Source organism: Bos mutus, chromosome 8 (genome assembly GCF_027580195.1).
Source record: "Bos mutus isolate GX-2022 chromosome 8, NWIPB_WYAK_1.1, whole genome shotgun sequence".
NCBI lineage: Eukaryota > Metazoa > Chordata > Mammalia > Artiodactyla > Bovidae > Bos > Bos mutus.
This window is the reverse complement of record NC_091624.1, coordinates 13,348,012-13,373,230: the sequence shown is the minus strand read 5'-3', so window position 1 is coordinate 13,373,230 and position 25,219 is coordinate 13,348,012. Positions and strand designations below refer to the sequence as shown.

General features: G+C 44.3%; 1 protein-coding gene across 4 annotated transcripts in view; it reads left to right on the top strand.

The window, feature by feature from the left end:
* PALM2AKAP2 (PALM2 and AKAP2 fusion) overlaps positions 1 to 25,219 on the top strand; it is a 515,173-nt gene that overhangs the window by 392,362 nt on the left and 97,592 nt on the right. Inside the window, exon 1 of one of the 4 annotated variants that reach the window (XM_070375132.1) lies at positions 763 to 924. The exons of the other annotated variants lie outside the window; for them this stretch is intronic. The gene's annotated coding sequence lies outside the window, so the exon portion shown is untranslated. Of the gene's footprint in view, positions 1 to 762; positions 925 to 25,219 lie in introns of those variants that run through there. 4 annotated transcript variants of the gene reach the window in all.

Genomic DNA, 25,219 nt, shown 5'->3' with positions numbered 1-25,219 from the left:
TCATAGTGGGGGAGGGTATGACATGCTGAAATTTCAGACAGCTCCGGAGTGGGGGATGGCTGGCCACTCTCCGGATCGGGTCGAGTCCCACGCTGTGTATCAGCTGCCTCCTTCCCCACCGCTGGCTTTGTTAACACACGTGCTCTGACAACAGGCCACCAGCTGGCACGACGCGGAGGGCAGCGTGAGGCTCTGGCAGGCCAGTGACCGGAAGCATCCTGGTCCGGGTCTCAGTCTCTGGAGCACATCAGGGAGAAGCCCAAAACACACGGAGCCGCCAGCCGCATCACAAAGATGCGCCTCCCAACCGCTCCCAGCTGGCTTCCTTACCAGACACAGTCAGTCCCGAGGAACTCGACCCCTCGTTTAGGAACTCAGCAGTTTCGGCGTTGTAAGGACACACACACACCCGTATACACACATGTGTGTATACATCAACACACACGTCCACATGCACACACGCCGACACGCCCACCCCTGCGCGAACACAAGTCCACGGACCCAGACACAGAGCCCTCTCCCGGGTTAGGATATACTCGGCGTCACTTGCCCCATGCCACCGTCCCTCCGTCCCTCCAATTTATCCATCCACTCATTTCTTGGTTTCTCAGTTTGTGTAACGATTCCGCCAAAACCGCAGACGGAAGGTGTGGGTGGTTGGGGAGGGGGTGTGGAAGCGGAGGGGCGGGCCGAGGTCCAGGGCGCCGAGAAGGGGGCGGGGACGGGGCGGGCTCCGGGAGGCGGCGGGCGGCGCTCCCAGCACTCCAGCGCGCCCGGCGGCCGCGGCTCTCGGCAGATGCGCTTGCCCCAGCCAGGGGCAGCTGAACGCCTTTCCGCGGAATCTCCCGGACGTCCCGAGGAGGAGGCAGGGGCCGCGCCAGAGCGCAGCCGGAGGACAGCGCCCCCGGGATCCGGCGCCCAAAGGTGGGTGTCAAGCTGGGGCGCGGCGGCCTCAGACACCTAGTCCCCGGGTCGCCCTCCTGGTGTTGGGGCCTCTGGCGCGGGGATAGGGTGGCTCGGGAGGGACTGGTGATCTGGGAAGCCCTTGGATGCACCGAGGGCTTTAAAGGGCTTTTATGGTCCTTGCCTAGTGGAGAGTGTGCGGAGAGGGGGCCTGCCTTTCTTGGAAAGGGCTGTGACCATGTGGCTTTGAATTCCTAGGTTTGGGGGAGGGCCAGCGTTTGGCTGCTTTATTCAATACTTATTCACTTATATATGTTTTTTTTTTTTTTAATAATAAGGTTAGGAATCCCTCCTCCCACTCCCTCCACCAACCACAAGCAGAGCCGAGCTGTACAGGAAAGGCAGAGAAAAATCAAAGGGCCATAGCTGCCTCTCCAAACCTGGGAGCAGCGGTGGATGGAGCCGCTGGTTCCAGCTCGAGAGGAAGGCGCGGGTCCTGACTCCTTAGATGGCAGCGCTGGGGGCGATTTCGGAAGTCAGGAGCTTTGTAGCGAGACCGAGGCCGAAAACGGCCGGGTCTCCAACCAGCCAGAGCCTCTGGGGGCACGCGTTCTGGGAAGACGCTGCTGAAGGAGGGGAATCCGAGTCCGAGCTGAGCCTTGAAGTTTGGTCTGAGGCCAGGAGCCCAGCTATTAGGATCTGGTGTTTTATGACGGATAAAGCTGGAGACTATGTCTTTGCCCCCTTCGTGGGGACACTGTGGGGGAGTCGTAGGGGCGGGTCGTGGTGGCGAGCTGGACAAAGTGTTCTGTTATCGCGGTGGAGAAGAGAAGGCGCGCCTCCTGGGTTAGGAGCTAGGAGATACTGGCGGCCCTGAGAAATTCTAGAGAAATTCTAGTGGAGAACATGGGACTGAATGGAAGTCTGGGAGAGCGGGCGGCCTGGGAGCCCGTGGCGGGAGGCGGGGCGGGCGGGGAGCGTCGGCGCTGGTGGTGGGTGAGCGCGGAAGGCCAAGCGGTGGCTGCTGGTGGTGGGGAACCGAGCGGCGGGTGGACCAGCGGGAGCGGACCTCGCAAGGTGGTTTCTGAGCTTCCCCTGCTCGGGTGCCAGATGAGCAGCCTTGGGGACTCTCTCCCCAGTCCGCAAAAATGGAGCATCTGGGAGCGAAGTGACTCGTTTGGAGCGATGGTGGATTATTTCTCCAGACCCAGTAAAGCCAATTTCCGCGTGGGGCAATAATAGTTTGGTTCTGATAGGCTTTGTGGTGAGACATTGGCAAATCTGTACCCTTCCCTGGAGCAGTTTTAAGTGCAGCACCGTTAATTTGGGCAAACTTGCGGACCCACCCCCACCCCCACCCCCGCTTCCCTGGCAAAGTATGTACCTTCGAAAAGACTGCGCGCACTCACAGATACACACATCTGTATGGTATATACGAGCCAGCAAACAACTCCTAGGGAGCGCCCTTCATCTTAACCCCCGGTCACTGGCACCTGGTGGCTGAGTTAGTACAAACCCACCACTCACTGGTGTAATCTCAGGGGATTTGTTTCCTTGGTTTGCTGTAGTTGAGTTCATTTAAGCATCACATTTTTCTTCCTGGAAATGTTCCCAGTTAAACACTCTCCTACTTCTGGCAGCCTCCTCAAATTTGATCAATAAAATTTCAGAGTAACAGGTCTAGAAATGAGGCATATTTAGTAAATGAGGCATATTTAGTAAGGAGTCCACTGCTTCTTTAAACATCAAGTCTTATAAGAACTGAAACTGCCTTAAAGCCCCTTCTTAATGACTGTCTGCTGCCAGCCCCTTCCTTCCCAGTTTTGACATAGGTTCTTTGCTTAAAGGGCATCTTCTCCTTTGAGTGGGCACACCATGGGTCTTGAGGGCCCAGCAGTTATTTTGAGCTGCACCAATAAAATCAGTCATGAGCCAGGAGAGCACTTGAGTCTCTAGATTCCTTACTAACGATTAAGTGGGCAATTAAGTGTTATGATGTTTCTCTGGCAGTGGAGTTCATTTTCAACTTATTTCTGGGATGCCAAGATGCTAGTGTGAGACTGGGCTTTGAGATGGGACAAACATTTTGAAATACCCATTATCTCATAGTTCTGGCATGACAGTTGAAATGGCTTCCTGCCTGCAGAGTTTAGGGTAGTGTTGTCAGAATTTATTTCACTTTCATAAGTGGCTCCTTCTGACTCACTAGCCTCAGGATCTCTGGCTAATAAAATGGAACAGATTGTCTTAATTTAGTTATCAAGTGAGGGGGAAGTGATCCACTGGTTGTTTTAATTCTAAACCTTTCAGTATTTTAATGTAGAAATTATACTAGTAAATGTTATTTTTTTGAACAATGCTAATACCCCAGGCTTTCTAATTAATTATTACAATTATTGTCTAGATTCCACTGTCTTTATAGATTTGGTGGACTCTTAAAGCACCCGTGTCCTAGATTTCTATCAAGGTTGTCATCACAAGTCTCTACTTATCAGGACAATGAGAAATGTTTCAGATAAAGATGAAATTGAACTTGGATGGGAGTTGTGTTGAGGGGTTTTAATGATGAAAACAGGAGCATGTTGAGAATTGACTTCCGAAAACCAGTTCTGGTTTTTAATTTAATCCATTTTATCAACTCTGGTATGATCTCTCATGAATTAGCCTCTGGAATGGCTGTCCTTTGGATCTTGAGACACATAGGAGGCACCATTTGCTTAGATTATTGGTCAGACATCCTGCACAAGCTATTGGAAATTTCAAGGAATTGATTAATACACTTATCAGTTTCAACAAGTTTAGTAAGTTTTGCTAAAAGATTGAATTTTTTTATTTTTATTTTTTTTTTGTACTGTGTAAACTTGACACCTAGAGGCAGATTTTCTGTGATGCTGAAAAAGCTTAAGCTCCAGGGCCCTGCACTAGCACCAGCCTCGTCCAGGAGCACTTTGGGTGGCTTGGGCCTGACAGAGGCAGCGTCTCCTTGAACCATCATAGGAAACAGATGGAGAAGGAGAGGGAGAGGCAGAAATATCTTTGTTAGAGAATCACCTCCTAAGAATTTATGACTGTTGTTGAGTTTTGGACGTATGTCCTTCAAACACATTTTCCAGAAATGTATCATAGAAAGTGGAAAGCATCTCTTTTCTAACAGGAAAAACAACTACAGGTTTCTCCCACTTTCTGAAAGTTGGGATTATTGCCACTTAGCTTTTACCCAGGATCTATAGCTCACTCACTGAAAGAAATCCAAAGATTTTCATTTTTATGAAAAAAGCTATTATTAAATTATAACATGAGTCTTTCATAAAAGTGAAATGCCTGCTGTAATGTGAAGGCAGGTATTCTCTTTACTTTATGCCATTTCAGCTTACCAAAAGTTTCATAGGAATAATCTACTTTCGGATATTGGGGCAAACCTATATTTTACTCAAAAAGAAAGTTATAGAGTATGTTTATATGATTTAAATAGGACTTGATTAATAAGAATACTTAAGAAATGGAGTGCTCTAATACAGTAACTAAAGTTTAAAACCAAGTCTTAAAATTTTTTTTCCAACTGTTGTTGATGAAGATGTTTGTAAGATGTATTAAATGACTACCCCACTTTGATAACTTTCTGCCTTAATGAGTTTGCTGCTGCTGCTAAGTCACTTCAGTCGTGTCCGACTCTGTGTGACCCCATAGACAGCAGCCCACCAGGCTCCCCTGTCCCTGGGATTCTCCAGGCAAGAACGCTGGAGTGGGTTGCCATTTCCTTCTCCAGTGCATGAAAGTGAAAAGTGAAAGTGAAGTCACTCAGTTGTGTCCAACTCTTTGCAACCCCACGGATTGCAGCCCACCAGCTCCTCCGCCCATGGGATTTTCCAGGCAAGAGTACTGGAGTGGGGTGCCATTGCCTTCTTGGTGCATATACTGTTGTCCTCCTTTTGACCGTTCAGGATTTTGTAGTCTTAGTGTGATGTTAGCGTAGATATGAATTATAATTTATAGGAGGGCAGAAGTGTAATTGCCAAACCTAGTCCAGGACAGGCTCTAGAGGCTGGCTTTTGGAAAAAAAAAAACAAAACAGAAATCCCAATATAAATGTAGTTCCAGTTCTTTGCCCCAGTCTATGAAAGTTGAGCCCCAGAAAAATGAGTTAATCAAGACTTTGCCTTCTTCCTACAGTAAAGCAGGATGCGTTTTTTCCAGGGTTTAGCCAGAGGTTCTTTTTGCCTTTTGAAGTGAATTCTGAGATTGAGGAGGTGCAGAAGAGGACAACAGCATAGGCAGAGGGACCGAGAGCATCCTTGGGCCCTTTGACCTCTTTCTCTTTGGAACTTCTCTTTCAAATCTAAGAACAAGGAGTGTTACCAGGATGTGGGGGGACACATTTGAGTAGGGTCAAAGGACATGTGAGTGGCATTTGTTCCCTTGTTGGTTGGAATCTCAGAAAGACCCCATGGGCCATGCTATTGGAAAAGATACCCTTTGGAGGTAGAATGCTGAGGGTTTCCTTATTCAGGCAGAGGATGGGGTGGGGATGAAATGATGGAGCTTCTTATAGGTGGTTTCTTTGCCTTGGAGGATCCATGTCTGAGTTGAGGGAGTCATGGTGTGAATGCCAGGGAAGGGGACAAAGCCGTAGAACTTGGTGGGGATGTCACTGTGCTTTGAGCTCCTCCTTTCAGGGATTTCATGGTTGGTTTGATGTTTGACTGGACCAGATGGGGTGAGCAGAGCCAAATATGCATATACTTTACCACCCCGGAGAAGGCAATGGCAACGCACTCCAGTACTCTTGCCTGGAAAATCCCATGGACGGAGTAGCCTGGTAGGCTGAAGTCCATGGGGTCGCTAAGAGTTGGGCACGACTGAGCAACTTCACTCTCACTTTTCATTTTCATGCATTGGAGAAGGAAATGGCAACCCACTCCAGTGTTCTTGCCTGGAGAATCTCAGGGACAGAGGAGCCTGGTGGGCTACTGTCTATGGGGTCACACAGAGTTGGACACGACTGAAGCGACTTAGCAGAAGCAGCAGCAGCAGCATACCACCCCAGTTATCCAGAGGGTGGCAGGGCTCACATTCATTGGGTAGTGGTGGTGTAATCGCTAAGTGTCATCCGACTCTTGCAACCCCATGAACTGTACGCCCCCAGGCTCCTCTCTGCCATGGGATTTTTCAGGCAAGAATACTGGAGTGGGATGCCATTTCCTTCTCCAGCAGATCTTCCCCACAGAGATCGAACCTTCATTTCCTGCATTGCCGGAGGATTCTTTACCACTGAGTCACCAGGGATTCATTAGTGTGTTGGCCAAATTCTCTGTGAGATCTAGAGCATATCACATAAACTGAGTCTTAGTTCCCTCATCTACAAAATATGAGGGTACCAAAACCTACCTCCTTTAAAACTTGTGTTAAATGAGATAGAAACGAAAGCATCTTGCACATGTATTCCTCCCCAAGTTGGTTGTTTTCTTAAATTAACCAGAGTCTTCTTTCGTTTTTGTGGCAGACACAAATAAGTAAACAGTTTTAAAAGTTAACTTTAAAACTTCCAGCAATTGTGTAGCAGATCAATTGTTCATCCTTTACACGGATCAGATAAAGAATGTTTGGGCCTGGAGGTTCTCCAGGCCCGACCTCCATGCCACCCACAGCCCCTCCTTCTGACTTGGAGAATCTCACTGACATCCCTCTCCTTCCCTTCCCCACAAAGCACTTGCACTGTTGTATTGAGACTTCTTCCAGTCATCTTTGCTTGCTCCCTTGTGATGCTTTGAGTAGATCAGCAGTTGTTTCTCAATCGGAAAATGGACCCCAATTTTTAGGACCAGAATCCTAGGCTTTCAGCTTACCCGGTGACTGGCAGTGGGATGCGGGTCACTGAGATCCCCCTTCACCAACTCCTGCAAGACTTTTTGTCAGCTCTAATGAGCTTACTCTGTCATAAGGAGGAATGGGGATGAATGTATTAAGTAAAGATTTGCCATGAGGGTTAAAATAAAAAAGGTTTTCAGAAGAGCCTGGGAAGCCTGGAAAATTCAGTCCTTTTTGTCTTACCATTGAACTTCTCATGGATTTGCAGTAGAGTTGGCTGTTTGGATAGATGATTATCTAGCACCTGGATGAGGCTGACACACCAGAGACATCATTTTGAGTTAATTCTTAAGTGCTACAAATCTTTCTTTGAAACAAACCCACATAAAAGGTGAGTTCCTTTCCCAGGGCAAAGGAAACCATGAACAAAATGAGAAGACAACACACAGAATGGAAGAAAGTATTTGCAGATGAAGGAACTGACAAATAATTCATCTCCAAAATATACAACACCTCTTGCAGCTCAATAACAACAACAACAAAAAAACCCAATTAAAAAAAAAAAGTGTATATGTGCTGTGTGCTGAGTCGCTCAGTTGTGCCTGACTCTTTGCAGCCCCATGGACTGTAGCCCACCAGGCCCCTCTGTCCATGCGGTTCTCTAGGCAAGAATACTGGAATGGGTTGCCATTTCCTCCTCCAGGAAATCTTCCCAGGCCAGGGATCGAACCCACGTCGCTCACACCTCATGCATAGTCAGGCAGGTTCTTTACTACTAGTGCCACCTTGGAAGCCCCAGTCAAAACATTGGCAGCTCTACATAGATATTTCTTTAAAAAAAAAATGCAGAAGGTTAAAAAAGCACATGAAAAAATGCTCAATATCACTAATTATTAGAGAAGTGTAGATCAAAACTACAATGAAACATCACTTTACACGAGTCAAAATGGCTATCATCAAAAGATCTACAAACAGTAAATGCTAGAGAGGGTGTGGAGAAAAGGGAACCCTCCTATGTTGTTTGTGGGAATGTAAATTGGTACCGCCACTATGGAGAACAGCATGGAGATTCCTTAAAAAACTAAAAATAGAGCTGTCATATGATCTAGCAATCCCACTTCTAGGTATATTTCTGGAGAAAATCATCATTCCAAAACATCCATGCTCCCCAGTATTCATAGCAGCACTTGAATTTCCAGGACGTGGAAGCAACCTAAATATCCATTGACAGATGAATGGATAAAGAAGATGTGTTATGTATGCAGAATGGAATACTCAGTTCAGTTGCTCAGCCATGTCCGACTCTTTGCGATCCCATGAACCACAGCACGCCAGGCCTCTCTGTCCATCACCAACTCCCGGAGCCTACCCAAACACATGTCCATTGAGCCAGTGAGGCCATCCAACCATCTCATCCTCTGTCATCCCCTTCTCCTCCTGCCTTCAATCTTTTCCAGCATCAGGGTCTTTTCCAATGAGTCAGCTCTTCACATCAGGTGGCCAAAGTATTGGAGTTTCAGCCTCAACATCAGTCCTTCCAATGAACACCCAGGACTGATCTCCTTTAGGATGGACTGGTTGGATCTCCTTGCAGTCCAAGGGACTCTCAAGAGTCTTCTCCAACACCGCAGTTCAAAAGCATCAATTCTTCAGTGCTCAGCTTCCTTTATAGTCCAACTCTCACATCCATACGTGACTACTGGAAAAACCATAGCCTTGACTAGATGGACCTTTGTTGGCAAAGTAATGTCTCTGCTTTTTAATGTGCTATCTAGGTTGGTCATAACTTTGCTTCCAAGGAGTAAGTGTCTTTTAATTTCATGGCTGCTGTCACAATCTGCAGTGATTTTGGAGCCCCAGAAGATAAAGTCAGCCACTGTTTCCACTGTTTCCCCATCTGTTTGCCATGAAGTGATGGGACTGGATGCCATGATCTTCATTTTCTGAATGTTGAGCTTTAAGCCAACTTTTTCACTCTCCTCTTTCACTTCCATCAAGAGGCTCTTTAGGTCTTCTTCACTTTCTGCCATAAGGGTGGTGTCATCTGCATATCTGAGGTTATTGATATTTCTCCCGGCAATCTTGATTCCAGCTTGTGCTTCATCAAGCCCAGCGTTTCTCATGATGTACTCTGCATATAAGTTAAATAAGCAGGGTGACAATATACAGCCTTGACATATTCCTTTTCCTATTTGGAACAGTCTGTTGTTCCATGTCCAGTTTTAACTGTTGCTTCCTGACCTGCATACAGGTTTCTCAAGAGGCAGGTCAGGTGGTCTGGAATTCCCATGTCTTTCAGAATTTTTCACAGTTTATTGTGATCCACACAGTCAAAGGCTTTGGCATAGTCAATAAAGCAGAAGTAGATGTTTTTCTGGAACTCTCTTGCTTTTTCGGTGATCCAGCGGATGTTGGCAATTTGATCTCTGGTTCCCTTGACTTTTCTAAAACCAGCTTGAACATCTGGAAGTTCACGGTTCACGTATTGCTGAAGCCTGGCTTGGAGAATTTTGAACATTACTTTAGTAGCAGGTGAAATGAGTACAATTGTGTGGTAGTTTGAGCATTCTTTGGCATTGCCTTTCTTTGGGATTGGAATGAAAACTGACCTTTTCTAGTCCTGTGGCCACAGCTGAGTTTTCCAAATTTGCTGACATATTGAGTGCAGCACTTTCACAGCATCATCTCTTAGGATTTGAAATAGCTCAACTAGAATTCCATCACCTCCACTAGCTTTGTTCCTAGTGATGCTTCCTAAGGCCCACTTGACTTCACATTCTAGGATGTCTGGCTCTAGGTGAGTGATCACACCATTGTGATTAACTGGGTCGTGAAGATCTTTTTTGTACAGTTCTTCTGTGTATTCTTGCCATCTCTTCTTAATATCTTCTGCTTCTGTTAGGTCCATACCATTTCTGTCCTTTATCGAGCTCATCTTTGCATGAAATGTTCCCTTGGTATCTCTAATTTTCTTGAAGAGATCTCTAGTCTTTCCCATTCTATTGTTTTCCTCTATTTCTTTGCATTGATCGCTGAGGAAGGCTTTCTTAATCTCTCCTTGCTATTCTTTGGAACTCTGCATTCAAATGGAATACTAGTCAGTCATAAAAAGAATGAAATAACACCAACTACTACAACATAGATGAACCTAGATATTGTCATACTGAGTGAAGTAAGGCAGGCAGAGAAAGACAAATATACTGCTAATATGTGGAATGTTAGGGGAAAAACCAAACAAACGGTACAAATGAACTTATTTACAAAACAGATTAGAGTCACAGATGTAGAAAACAGTCTTGTGGTTAGCAGGAGGTAAAGGGTAGGGAGGGATAAATTGGAAAATTGGGATTGACATATACACACTACTATATAAAGTAGATCACTAATAAGGACCCACTTCACAGTACAGGGAATTCTACTCGGCTCTCTGTAATGACCTAAATGGGGAAAGAATCTAAAAAAGAGTGGATATATGTGTATGTGTAGCTAATTCACTTTGCTGTACACCCCAAACTAAGACAACATTGTAAGTCAACTAGACTCCAATAAAAATTGTAAAATAAATAAAAGGTAACCTTCACCCTTGGTCCAGACCTTTCCACCAAATTCAGGGTTCCAGCCAGCGTTGGGGGCCCGGACTGGAACAAGCCTGTATGTATTTAAGGAAGTGAATCAGTTAGAAAAAAGCAGTTGGGGATTCACAAAAAGCATGATTAAAAAAGCAGAACACTGTAGCACCTAACCCAGTTTACAATGCCCCTGAGAAGTTTACTTTTTAGTCACTGTCTACTGGAGGGAAGTCCCTCCTCAAAACACCTCTGGAGGTGGGCACTGTCCACCTCAGGGCCAGTGACTCTCCAGTGTCTGTCCTCTGTCTAGGGGCCTCAGCCCTGCATAAAGACACAGTTTCCTGGGAATTTGCCTGTTACAGTTGAGCAGTATATCTGGACACGTGATTCCTCAGCCAGGTGTCCATGGAGGAGCAGACAGTGTCTGTGTGATACAGACTGTCAGCATCATCCCTGTGGGAGGAGCCCGGATGCCGCCTTTTCAACCGGTTCCGCTGGTGATGCCAAGAGCAGATGATGATGGCAATCCTGGGGCTCCATCAGCAGGGCTCTACGTGAGCATTCTATGCTGTTGAGTGTCCCAAACTCCGTATCTGCTAGACAGGCTTGTGAGCAATCAAATCAGTGTATACCAGTGCCAGCCCGCAGCTGTTAAGCTCTCTTCTCAGATGTGTTTTTCATAAGCTCTACGTGTGATTTAGTGAGGAAGCCTTGGGAAGGATGATCACTGTGCTGAGCAAGGATAAATAGTGACGCGAGAGCAGTTTTTCCTGGGTTGTCAAAGGGCACTGGGTTGAACGTTACCCCACGGGCCTTAGAATGCCCTGGGTTAGTGAAGTTTAGAGAATTTTGCCAGGCCTTCCAGGGTTTTCGTTTTTTCTTGGTTAGAAGGAGCGCATGTGTGTGGACCAGGTTGCCCATACCATTCCAAGTTCTGTGAAGAGAGAGGAGTTCTTTAGGTGGCCGTCTGTCCATCCCTGTGATTTCCCCAAGGTGTATGTGCTGCTCCTGGGGGTCCAGGGCTGAAGCTGGGGTTTCCTTTAGCACAGACCAGCCCTGCAGACTCTGGGGGAAGCCCTAACCCCAGATAGGAGAGAGGGAAGGACGCCTGCTTGCCTTTCTTCCCCGCAGCCTGACTGGGCTCGAATGCAGGGCTATGCCAGGGCTGACGGAGCCCTGCACCTGGGGTAAGTGTGAGGAAGGCCAAACCACACTTTCCTCTAGGCAGTTAACTACTGGGGCAGCTGACTTTCTCGGCTTCTATTCACATGATGTCATTTGCACAGTGGAATAATGCAGAAACTTACTTTGTTTGGAGTGATGCCTCACATACTTTTTTTTTTTGATACAGCCTACAAATAGAGAAAGACACCATTGTTGAGACCTTTTCATATGTGTGAGGGGCAGGGGGGTGGTTGAGGGAATGATTTTCCCAAAGGAATTCATCTTAGTTAATATTCTAGAAAAATCTGCACAACTCTGAATTCAAAAGCTCTCTCTGTATGTGTATGAAAATCAAGGTCCATGTACCATGTGCTCTGTGAACCCAAAAGGCTATATTTAGCCTGGCAGAGTAGTATTTTTGCATCAGAACATTTTATCCTTACAAAGGATAGCAAGGATTCTCCCTGGACACAATTCCAGATGAGAAGACTTCATTCATTTGGGGAGGAATATGCACAAATGGTTTTGGAAATTTTGATCCAATCCAAAGTGGATCCCTGTTTGAGATCAATTTTTCCTTTTGAGAAGAGTTTAAATCAGTGTTAAATGCAGCTCGGAGATGGGCCCAGAGAGTGGGAGAGATTGCTTTTGCATGAAATCACAATGTGTACATTGTTTTTAAATATTCTTTTCATCGTACGCTTCATTACGAAAACAGTTCAACAATTCACAGCCTCCAAAGGGTGACAGATGTTATGGTGTAACCAACAGAGAGAGTGTAAGCTGGAAGAAAGAAAAGGGAAGAAATCCCTCTCTTGCCAACCACCACTCAGAATGGAATTGAGTTTTTTCTTCTAGGGGATTCCCTGTAATCCCCAGGGATGCCTTGACCTTGAGGTTTCTAGGCACGGTGCTGGGAGGAGCTCAGAGAAAAGGGGAGGGGATTAACATTTTCCCAGTGCCAGATGCCAAACCAGTTGCTTTGTCTGCACCCTGTTACTTAATGCTTGCAATCACCCCGGGTTTTCAAGTGAGGGTGCTGAGGCACCGAGAGGTTACCCGGTAACCAGCCAAGTTATGGGATGTCAGCCAGTTTTCCTATGCTGCTCCCTCCTCTTGTTACTAAACCAGTGCTGAGTGTGGTTTGAGGACCTGAAGCATCAGCATCACCCAGGGGCTATGTTGAAACTAGAGCATCCTTAGCTCCATCCCAGACCTCCCAGTCAGAATCTGCATTTGTAACAAAACCCCCCAGGGATTTGTGTGCACATTACAGTGTATGAAGCTCTGCTACCCTGGACCTGGAGGAGGAAGTTCTGGTGGATACCATTGTGAAAACTAGCCAAGCCTCAGGACAGCAATCAGGAGGCTGACTTGAGGGCTTGGTCTCTCTGAAGGGGGAATGGGTGCAACTAGAATCTAGCAGGATGCAGCTAAGCATTCTAAAATGCTCAGTACGCGCCGCCTCCCCTTGCAACGAAGAATTATCCTGCCCCACCTGTCCATAGTGCTGATGCTGAGAAACTCAGATCCAGTTGTTCAGATCTGGAATTCACATCCTGTAGATATGTTTTCATAGCCTTAGAGGCACAGTGGAGCTCTCTAGCAAGCCTAACTTAAATGAGATGATACTGATTGCATTTTGCTTTGCAGATGTGATTCTCTTTACTGGCATTTGCAAAGAGTAAATTTCATGCTGCAATTGCAGCATGATAGATTTCCATTAGGGTTTTGACAGTGGTACCCAGGATGCAGTGGAAATGTTTCTGAACAGGTGCTGAGAATACCGTACTGGGGGTCACACCCCACTCCGCAGTCCTGCCTGGCAACAGTGCGTTTTGTTTCTTTGTTTTACTCCCTAAACCTGCTCAGGCCTCTCTTCTAGCTCACAGCCCCAGGCATGTTGTGTTTGTTCTGCTGTGCCACCTGGAGGCTAGGGGAGGGAAGGGAATAAACAGCAAGATTGGTGAAGGGTGCCAAAGCCTCTTGCCCATCACCTTGCCTCCCAGCCTACTGAGATTTACTCACCTCCCCCGTTCCTGGGTTCTGTCCCTGGGTTGGGGAGATCCCCTGAAGGATGGCAATAGTAACCTACTCCAGTATTCTTGCCTGGAGAATCCCTTGGGCAAAGGAGCCTGGTGGCTACAGTCCATAGGGTTAAAAAGAATTAGACACGACTGAAGCAACTCATTTCTCATATTCTCACTCAGCTCCTGTAATTCCAGCACCTCCACTGACAAACTTTCCTCTCTCCTCCCCTTTCTCTCTCTCTCTCTAGATTCTTGGTCCAGAACATCTGGAACTCTCTCTCTCTGCCTCCCTCCCTTCTTTTCTCTCTGTTCTCCATTTGTCAGCTGAAAATCAGCCTGAACCATGACTGGGGAAGTGAAACTAGCATGTCCAATGTGTAATAAGGGGGAAATAAGTTTTGAATTGAAGTTCTATCCAATAACGAATCCCTGTCATTCATCTCCTTCAGAATAGCTATGAACACCTCTACCTACTATCTTGTTTTATACTGATTAAACTTGCTTTTTTTTTGAGCTCTAGAATTGGAAAACAGAGTTCTTTATGGGTTGTGGTGTGTTTTCCAGTTTTCTTTCACTGTTGGTATTATAACACTCATTTTCCTGTCCTTTTTGAAAAACATAATCCATGAAGTAGATTGTTCTCTACAACTTTTGGAACCAAACTGGAGTTACCACCAAGGCATTCGAAGGAAAAGAAAACATCTTTGCAACTTCTTTGTACTTTCTTTTCATGACTCTCGTGATCCTTTGCAAATGAAAAGGCGGAGGGCCTTGGGCAGTGGCCAGTGGGCTACACAGAAGGTCCAGCTCCAGCATTTGGATCCAGAGGCCAGGGCAGATGAAGCTGGGCTTCCAACCAAAGTGGAATGCATCTTCCCAGTATTGGGAAGCCTGTGTTTTTTCCAGTAGACCACCTGATCTGCTCCAGAGGGCTTTAAATTGGGAAATGTGGAATTACAGGGAATACTGGAAATCAGAGAACAGGAGATCAGTTTACTGTGGAGGATTATCAGTTATGTCACAAAAAGGGGAGATTTGACACCTGGTAACTGTTTCCTAGTAATTGTTTTGAGGAAATAATTGGGAAATCAACATTAGAAACAAACTTGTCTTTAAGCTCAGTCTTAAAGGTATATAAATGAGACGAAGAAAACCACAGAGGCCTTTGTGCCCTGAGCCGCCCCTCCAGACTCCAGCACACACCCTTAAGTGTGCTGTCACATCTCATGAACACCTCCAGGGCCCTCTTGGGTTTGATAATGTATGCCATCTTTTGCAAGATTCACCAAACTCTTCAGGCTACAATTTATGCCTTTCAAAAATTGGTCTGGAAACTGCTAGTAAGAATCATCACAGAATTGACTACTGCAAATCCCTGGACCCTTTCAAAGTAACAATTACTGGCACTTTATGAAGAATAGCTCCAAACCAAGGGCAGAGTTTGTAAGAACAGAGGAAGACATAATTCATGTACAATTGAATAAAACCTTGAACCTTTAACATGGACCCATTTTCATCCACAAATTGGAATGAACTTTCTTTCCAAAGAGTATAACTTTAAAAAGCTCAAATTTTCATATTCCTTTAGTGAGTTGAATCTTCCGTAAGAGCAGCTACGCTGAGATTATGATGATGAATATTTAATCTTGTCAGTAGCTTGTTGTCGTTCGGTCACTAATTCCCATCTAACTCTTTGCAGGCTCATGAACTGCAACATGTCAGGCTTCCCTGTCCTTCACTGTCCCCCAGAGTCTGCTCAAACTCGTGTCCATTTAGTCAGTGATGCCATCCAACTATCTCAACCTCTGTCACTCCCTTCTCCTCCTGCCCTCAATCTTTCCCAGCATCAGGGTCTTTTCCAGTGAGTTGGCTCTTTGCACCAAGTGGCCAAAATATTGGAGCTTCAGCTTCAGCATCAGTTCTTCCAGTGAATATTCAGGGTTGATTTCCTTTAGGATTGACTGGTTTGATCTCCTTGCAGTCCAAGCGACTCCCAAGAGTCTCCTCCAACACCACAGTTTGAAAGCATCAATTCTTCAGCACTCAGCCTTCTTTATGGTCTGTCTCTCACATCCATACATGACTATTGGAAAAACCATAGCTTTGACTAGATGGACCTTTGTTGGCCATGTAATGTCTCTATTTTTAATATGCTGAGTTTGTTATAGCTTTTTTACAAAAGCCAGGAAGAACCTTGACTCCTTGACACCAGATCCCCAAAGCAAAGCATCCTCCTGGCAGCCTGCCTGCCCAAGGGGAAGGAAAGTGGAGAGAAAGTAAAGGGAGAAGCTATTTATTAAGATTTTAGAAATATTTAGAGTGGTGGTTGCCAGGAGCTGGGAGCTAGAAGGAAGGAGGAATGGAAAGCTAGTGTTAAATGGGTACAATTTCATTTTTGAAAAATGTTCTCTGGATGGATGGTGGTGATGGTAGCATAACAATGTGAGTATACTTAGGGCCCCTGACTGTACATTTAAAAATGGTTAAAATGGTAAATTTTATGTTTGTATATTTTACCACAGTAAATCAGGCATCCACAGAGAAATTTTGTTTCATTTAACTTAAAAAAAAAAAAAAAAGTCAAAAAATAAATCCAAATGGCAGAAATAGAAGATAAATGTCACCACCACCATCAACAAAAAGCTCGTGAAAATCTATCTTTTGAAAGCCAAAGGAGAACCTTGGTCTTGAAGACAGCGGGACCTAAACACTCAGTGGGTTGACTCAGGGAGGGTTGGAGGGTCCAAGTGGTTGGAGGGTCCAAACATTTCCTTGATGAACACTGTGGGATGGACCTGTGTTCATGGTGCCCTCATCGGAGGCCACAGGACTGATTTGAAGAGGAGGGCTTGAGCTGAGCTGTGTTTTCCTACTGTCTAGGCTGCTCTTTGGCCCTGGGATGAGGGCACCTCCATAATTACCACCCCTCTGTCATCCAAGGAATCCCGAGTCGTCACATTTTTCAGTATTGTTTTCTTTGCAGTTTAATCCTGGCTTGTCACATTGCCAAGGTGAAAACTGTGCCTCTCCCCTTTATTTTTCCCAGCCTGGCTCCATGTGGAGGGAAATGATGGATGCCTGGGCTTGCTTTCCGGCATATCCAGGGCACCGCGTGTCTGCGCCTATACCGGCCCAGTCTCTGAAACGGGAAGAGGTGCCTGTTGAGGTCTCAGAGACACATGTTCTTAGAATTGCTGTCTCCTCACGCTTCCCTGGCTGTCGGAGGGGCAAGTTCCAAGAGTGAGCCAGGGGTCGCGAGGCTGTGGAAACACTCTGGGGGCAGCCCTGGACGGCTCTTCCCTGTCAGTGGGCTTCAGTGTCACCCCAGCAGGGTGACTTCCAGGCGGAGGGCCAGCTCCCTGACGCTCCTGACAGCACGTGCCTTCTGCCTGCCGGGCCTGAGAAGTATGCTGGGGGCATTTCAGTGATGGACACTCCTAGCTCTTCCTTTTGCTTGCTTGTTTCTCATTTTCATGGTAGTGAAATACACAGAACATAAAACTGACCATCTCGGGATTTCCCGGGTGCTCCGGGGCTAAGACTCCATGCTCCCAGTGTGGGGGGCCCAGTTTGAACCCTGGTCAGGGAACTAGGTCCCAAATGCCACAACTAGGAGTTCACATGCTGCGACTAAAGACCTCACATGCTGCAACTAAGACCCAGCACGACCACGTAAATAAATTTCTTTAAACCTTTAAAAAAAATAAAAATACTAAAGTAAAAAGTTTTTTTTTTTTTTTAATTGACCATCTTAACCATTGTCAGTGGCAATAAGTACATTCACATTGTTGTGATACTATCTTTATCCATCATCCACAGAACTTTTTCATCTTGTAAAACTAAAAGCTTTACCTGTTAAACACCAACTTCCCTTTCCCCTCTACCTTCCAGCCTCTGGCAGCCACTGTCCACTTTCTGTCCCTCTTAGATTGACTGCTCTAGGTAACCCATCTAAGTATAACACTCTTTCTCTTTTGTGACTGGCAATTTCACTTAGCATGTCCTTAATGGACATGAGTTTGAGCAAACTCCGGGAGACAGTGAAGGACAGGGAATCTCAGTGTGCTGCGGCCATGGGGTTGCAAAGAGTTGGGCATGACTCAGCAACTGAACAACAACGTCCTCAAGGTTCCCCCATGTTGTGGCAGGTACTAGGATTTCCATCCTTTTTAATATCGGTGGATTATATTCCAGAATGTGCCTATGATCCATCACCCATTGATGGACACCTGGGCTCCTGCTCTCCCCTTTTCTCTCACTCCTGTTGTTGAGAGGCATTATCTATCTGTGAAGTCCTCTAGAGATCAAAAGAATTCCCTAGTCCCTACTTTCAAGGAGTTCACTTCTCTAGCAAGTGCTGAAGTACAACTACAGGAAAAAGGAAATCACAGAGCAAAAGTCATATAACATGAGACATCCGACCAGGATGTGTCATAAGTGGATGTGGGTTTGTACAGCAGATGGCTTAGAGGGAATATATGCCATAGTATGGATTCCAGAGGTAGATAGCCTGAGCCCCGATCCTGGCTTTGTCCATAGTATCCATGTCACTTCGGGTGAATTGTTGAATCTCTAATAAGCTTCTGTTTCCTAAAACAGGAATAATAGTACTTTCCCCATAGAATTGTTGGGAGGATTAAATGGGAAAACATTGAAAAAGAGTTTAACAGAGAGCCTGACATGTGGTTCACATTCAAGACTAACATACGTATTACCCACTAATGCCAGTCAGTTATTTTTAATATATTGTTCTTGTTCTCTTAATATGACTAAATACTGGTATCTGCATTTGCCACAATTTTGCAAGTATTTGTGGTTCCTATCCTGTCTTTCCTCTTCATTTCCCCTTAAGATTATGATCGTTTGCATGGTAATTGATTTTAGAGATTCTCAGATTATTGAGTAAGGATAAACTGTTTTTATCAGATAACTGATAATAAAAGTGGATGTGGCCTGGCTTTCGTATCCACAGGAGGATATAGAATGAGGAAAGGAATGACCGTTAGTAGATAACCTTCATCTAACTGGTGAGGAAGTTGGCTTTCTCTAGCTCTGGACCTGTTAGAAGGGGAGGCGAGGTTCTGTCTCTTGGTAACGTAGGTCTGATTGATAACATTGCCCATGTAGATAATGCTATTGTGGCTGTTTTCACAATTAAAAAATTCATGTTTAGATTATTTTCATCTTGAATATTGAAATACTCTCATTTTTTCTAGTAATGCTTAAAATTTGGGGGCTTCCCATGTGGCTCTAGTGGTAAAGAAACCTCCTGCCAATGCAGGAGATGGAAGAGATGCAGGTTCAAGATGCCTGGGTCGAGAAGATCCTCTGGAGAAGGAAATGGCAACTCACTCCAGTATTCTTGCCTAGGAAATCTCTATGGACAGAGGAGCCTGGCAGGCTGCAGTCCATGGGGTAGCAAAGAGTTGGACACAACTGAGCACAAGAAAACTTTAAAAAATCAAATTGATGGTTTTGCTAGGTAAATATTTTTCTATATGAGGGTGCCCTAAGGTATTCTAGAATGTAGGTCTAGGATACATCTGGCTGCTGCATTACTCTGTTCCTGTTTGTCTGCTTGGTATTTCCTACCCAGAGGTCCACGGACTTCAAGGCAATTGAATCCATTATTACCCATGAAAAAAAAAAAAATCTGAGTCTGCCTTGCCCCAACAATAGATTTCTCTTTAAAAAAACAAGGCATTTGAGAGGAGTGGGTGCGAACATAGGAATTCCTCCTCCACCCTCACTGTTGCTAAGCTGTAAGCCAATATTGTGAGAGAGAAAAACAGTCAAGGTCTCAACTTTCCTTGCCATGCCACATTGTAATTTTGTTTACTAGTGTTAATGAAGGTTTCCCTCCATCATATGCTGGTTAAAGCTGACCTGTTTGTCCTTAGGTTTCAGACGAGGGGGCTTTGCTTCAATTAGCTAAAGGTGCCCAGGCTTCTTCTACCCCTCCTGGAGTTCTATTTACTCCTTGGTGTCTTTTGATCAGCTTTTCTGATCAAGAATTTATTTATTTACTCAGGCTGCTTATTTATTTACTTACTGATTTATTCAGTCTGCTGGGGTGGGTAAAGGAATATTGTGCTACCTTTGAATGTACTCATCTGTTTGCCATTACAAGTGAAAATCAAACTTGGAGATTTCTTTTCTTTATTTAAATTTGGAGACTTTTCTTTTTGTCAAAATCTCTGAAGAAGGATAAGGCCGCGGTGTTTGAAATACTTTTGTGGCTTTTACCGGGGGAGGATTTAGCAAGTGCATTTCCCAGGTTGGGTTTAGATTCGTATTTGTTTATGTTCCAAACTTTTTCCCCTGTAATACCATAATTTTGAGTATCTGCAGAACTGGGGGCAGATCGTATTTCATGGAATGTGTAATCCTTTGGGGTTGTATATTTTACTCAAATAAACTTTCATGATGGGTTGTCTAAATACGATGAAGTCTCCAGCAGGTTTCTTGGCTAATTTCGTTCTTTGGCTAATTTTGTTCTTTTCCTGCTTTCCTGATCAGACTTCTGTCCAACATCCCTTGAAATGGGCAACTGAATAGGGTGAAAGTAAAGATTTGGAGTGGTGGTGCAGTTACTGAGAGGTATTTGGGCTTGATATTATCTGATGGTAATACTAAAGCGATATAGGAACCCCTGCTTGAGCTGCCCCAGTTGTGGGTCTGGGGTGTTCTCCAGTGGTGGAGAGGCACTCTTCTGTTGGTTGTCTCACTTCTGGGCACCAGAAATATTAGCCCTTGGTTAACAGAGTGTAGGACGGCCCACCTCAGAAGGACCTTAGAATACAGAAACGAGAATAGAGTGTAGGAAGGAAGTTGACGGTTTTCACTGACAGCTCAACCTAATTTGCAAACTGTTATGTTCTAAAGCCATAGAATAATCCACAGACTAGTAATCCTCGTCAAAGGGCTAGGTTGTAGGGAAAGAATCCTGTAGAACTGAGGCGTTCAGAACAACTTGATCAAGTTCTCTACCTCCCGAAGCCTTGGTTTTGCAAACTGCAAAATGGGGCTAATGATACGGATGATTAGTGGTTTCTGTGCAGGAACCAATCCAGAGTAGCTGGCGAAATGAAAACATGCATTTTCAATAATATGCTTTTAATAAATGTAAATTTCTCTCCCTCAACCATTCAGGATCAAGTAAGTTGCCATGTAGAAGTGTTTTGGAAACTATGGATATTAATTATTATTTGACTCTTAGTTGACTTAAACATTTGTTTGTCCTAGGAATAGAGAAAAATATCCTTTGATCATGAGACAGGTGCATTTTTAGTATGTTAAAACCACTGCCTGTCTTTCTTGTGGCTTACTAATGTGGGTAGTTTCAACCCTTCCATATTCTTAATGGCACAGAACCTTCAGGTCTTTTAATCAAGTAGGTTCTAAAGCTGTAGGATGACTGGAAGGCACTGATGAAATGACAGCTTCCAAACAGCCTATCGGCCTCACAGAACCTGTGGCTCTGGGAAGACAATTGAGGCAGACCTAGGGCCATAATGAAGTGACTCCCAGTGGTCCCCTCACACTCCCTGCTTTCCACTTAGTCTGATTTATCAGGAATGATGTGAACATGATTCAGAAATAGTTTTATGAGAATTCTTCTTGTGGTTGAATCATATCTGGTGGCTTTTTCCATTTTTTCTAATGTTATCTGATTAGCTCAGGGAAGCCAAACTTTATTGTCCTGACTCATTGAGGGAAGCTGCTTGCTCATGAATGGGGAGACCCGGGGGAGGAAGAGGGCTGGCAGGCATTCCCACCTGATGGGTATCCTGGAAAATTCTAGGGAGGGGAGCATGTGACATGACTTCCAGCGAAGTCTTACTAAAACCTTGCAGACGACCCGTTGTGGAAACACTTTCACCTGCGTTGATACACCTGCATTAATACACTCCTCTTCCCCTGAGAGGAGGCTGAGCTGACATCACCCTGTCCCATTTTGCACAGTAAGAAACTGAGTCTCAGAGATGCTAAGGGAATGGCTTAGCATCCCACACTTAGATCTGATGATATTTCAGATGGGTACAGAGCACCAAAGTTAGAGGAGAATGGGAAATTTAGCAAGAGGTTCTCTTTCTACTTTAAACTTTTCTCTATTGGCTGGATAGCTTCCAAAGAGTTATGATAATTGTTTTAAAAACTAAAAATGTGTTATATTTATGTTTATTATTCAACTTTAAGGAAACGAAAAAGGACCTAATCAATCCTTTAGTTCAGTTCAGTTGCTCAGTCATGTCCAATTCTTTGCAACCCCATGGACTGTAGCATGCCAGGCTTCCCTGTCCATCATGAACTCCCAGAGCTTACTCAAACTCATGTCCATTGAGTCAGTGATGCCATCCAGCTGTTTCATCCTCTGTCATCCCCTTCTTCTCCTGCCCTCAATCTTTCCCAGCATCAGGGTCTTTTCAAATGAGTCAGTTCTTCACATCAGGTGGCCAAAGTATTGGAGTTTCAGCTTCAGCATCAGTCCTTCCAATGAATATTCAGGACTGATTTTATTTAGGATGGACTGGTTAGATCTCCTTGCAGTCCAAGGGACTCTCAAAAGTCTTCTCCAACACCACAGTTCAAAAGCATCAATTCTTTGGCTCTCAGCTTTCTTTGCAGTCCAACTCTCACATCCATACATGACTACTGGAAAAACCGTAGCTTTGACTCAATGGACCTTTGTCAGCAAAGTAATGTCTCTGCTTTTTAGTATGCTGTGTAGGTTGGTCATAGCTTTTCTTCCAAGGAGCAAGTGTCTTAATTTCATGGCTGCAGTCACCATCTGCAGTGATTTTGGAGCCCCAAAAGAAAAAGTCTGTCACTGTTTCCATTGTTTCCCCATCTATTTGCCATGAAGTGATGGGACCGAATGCCATGATCTTCGTTTTCTGAATGTTGAGTTTTAAGCCAACTTTTTTACTCTCTTCTTTCACTTTCATCAAGAAGCTCTTTAGTTCCTCTTTGCTTTCTGCCACATAGGTGGTGTCATCTGCATATCTGAGGGTATTGGTTTTTCTCCTGGCAGTCTTGATTTCAGCTTTTGCTTCATCCAGCCTGGCATTTTGCATGATGTACTCTGCAAATAAGTTAAATAAGCAGGGTGACAATATACAGCCTTGACGTACTCCTTTCCTAATTTGAACCAGCCTGTTGTTCTATGTCCGGTTCTAACTGATGCTTTGTGACCTGCATACAGATTTCTCAGGATGCAGTTAAGATGGTCTGGTATTCCCATCTCTTTAACAATTTTCCACAGTCAAACGCTTTGGCGTATTCAATAAAGCAGAAATAGATGTTTTTCTGGAATTCTCTTGCTTTTTCAGTGATCTAATGGATGTTGGCAATTTGATCTCTGGTTCCTCTGCCTTTTCTAAATCCAGCTTGAACACCTGGAAGTTCACGGTTCACATTCTTGTTGAAGCCTGACTTGGAGAATTTTGAGCATTACTTTGCTAGCCTGTGAGATGAGTGCAGTTGTGCGGTAGGTTTGAACATTCTTTGGCATTGCCTGTCTTTGGGATTGGAATTAAAACTGACCTTTTCCAGTCCTGTGGCCACGGCTGAGTTTTCCAAATTTGCTGACATACTGAGTGCAGCACTTTCACAGCATCATCTTTTAGGATTTGAAATAGCTCAACTGGAATTCCATCACTTCCACTAGCTTTGTTCTTAGGGATGCTTCCTCAGGCCCACTTGACTTCGCATTCCAGGATGTCTGCCTCTAGGTGAGTGATCGCAGCTTCGTGGTTATCTGGGTCACGAGGATCTTTTTTGTATAGTTCTTCCGTGTATTGTTGCCACCTCTTCTTGATATCTTCTGCTTCTGTTAGGTCCATGCCTTTTCTGTCCTTTATGTGCCTTTATTAGTTCAGTCCTCTCATTTTTACGGATCAGAAGACTTGTGTTGTTAAGTAATTTGGTCAGGGTGATACACGAACTGACATGTGGTACAAAGTATATTTCAAAAACTTAGTCGACGAAGTGTGATTATTTAAGCTCTGTATTCTACTAAATGCATGTTTACCTGCCTGGACTAGCCCAGATCACTCTGGCTGTACTGTTGACAGAAAGGCTCCTGACCTTTGGCTTTGGGGTCTGTGAGACCCGGGTGGGAACTTGGTGCTTCTTGGTACCTTCATGACCTTGGGGCACATGACCCTTCTTCCTTAAATCTATTTCTTCATCTGCAAATGGGAATTATAATTCCCATCTTGCAAGGTTTGAATTAGACATTAGATGCAGTGAATTAGTAGAATCCATTGGAAATTACTATTTTTATAGATTAAGATGGTCAGGTATTAGAAATTTCATATAGTTTAACCTAAAATATAAAGGGGGCTTCGCTGATGGCTCAGTGGTGAATAACCTGCCTGCCAATGCAGGAGACTCGGGTTCAATCCCTGGATCGGGAAGATCCCCTGGAGAAGGAAATGGCAACCCACTGCAGTATTCTTGCCTGGGAAATCTGATGAACAGAGAAGCCTGGCAGACTACAATTCATGGGGTCACAAAAGAGTTGGACATGACTTAGAGACTGAAATACAACAAGAAAATATAAAGAGTCTAATAGATACTTGGTAAATAGTAACTGTTCAACTTGTAATACAGGATTAAATAGAATCTTTATGGATATTATAGAGTGGTCCCAAATATTTTCTTTTCTCAAGGAAACTATAAAGATGAAAATGACTCTGCATTTTCTTAAATTTTACAAGTACTCACTGCCTTTGGAAAGCCTTCTTACTTGAGTACCACCCACCACAGGACATGTTTCATCTTTTGATGTCTTTGGTAGTTCATGGCTCAGTTGAGGCGTCAGGTCCTGTATAATTCCTCCTTCTGGTTTTCTTTCATTGATGATCAATTGTTTTTAGGTTAGAAACTTTTCTGTGCAACAGCTGCCCTGCCTCACTGATGCATGGAAAATTAGTATACTCTCAGGGTTTTTGGTACTGTTATTGTTTCTTATTGGGTAAGTTTTGGCTAAAACTCTGTAAAATTCACTTAGACGCAGTAGTATTATGGAGTTCTAAGAACCTGTGGATGACTTTTGGGATACCTGTGTTCTGGATATCACTGTGATATTAACTGTTTTGCCTTGGACTCCATATGATTCATTTAATAATATACAAGATCTATAAGATCATTGTAAGTAAGAAAAAATACTTGCTTATGATTTTTTGTTGTCAATATACATAGATAGTGCAGAGAGTGAGTGGTAGGGAAACACTGAGGGGTGAGTTATTATTAGTTCATATTATTATTTCATTGTATTGTATTCCAGTTTTTTATTATCATAAATTTTCTCTGAACCAATATAACACTACATTCAAGGAAGTGTATTGCTTAATCCAGTTGATAAAAGAACTTTCAACCATGTTTCATTATAAAACCATTGACATAGGTTGGGAGCGGGGTGTGTGGAGAAATAGAAAATAAAAATGAGAAAATCTTAATCTTCATCATTTTCCATAGACTTCAACCCAATTTTCTACTCCTTAAAGTGACAGGCTATGCCTTTTTGTTTGTTGTCTTTTGAATGATTAAGAAAAAGAAAGCTGACATTTGTGTAAAATTTAACTCAGTCAACAACTTCGGATGCCTGGGTGATACATGTCACTCTGCACACATTTTCAAGATTTATCTTGTTTCATTAAAACTGTAGACATAATGTCATCTGTTTTACTTGTCTACATAGTTTTATTATTAGGCAACTTAGTAGTCTTATAATCTAGGTAA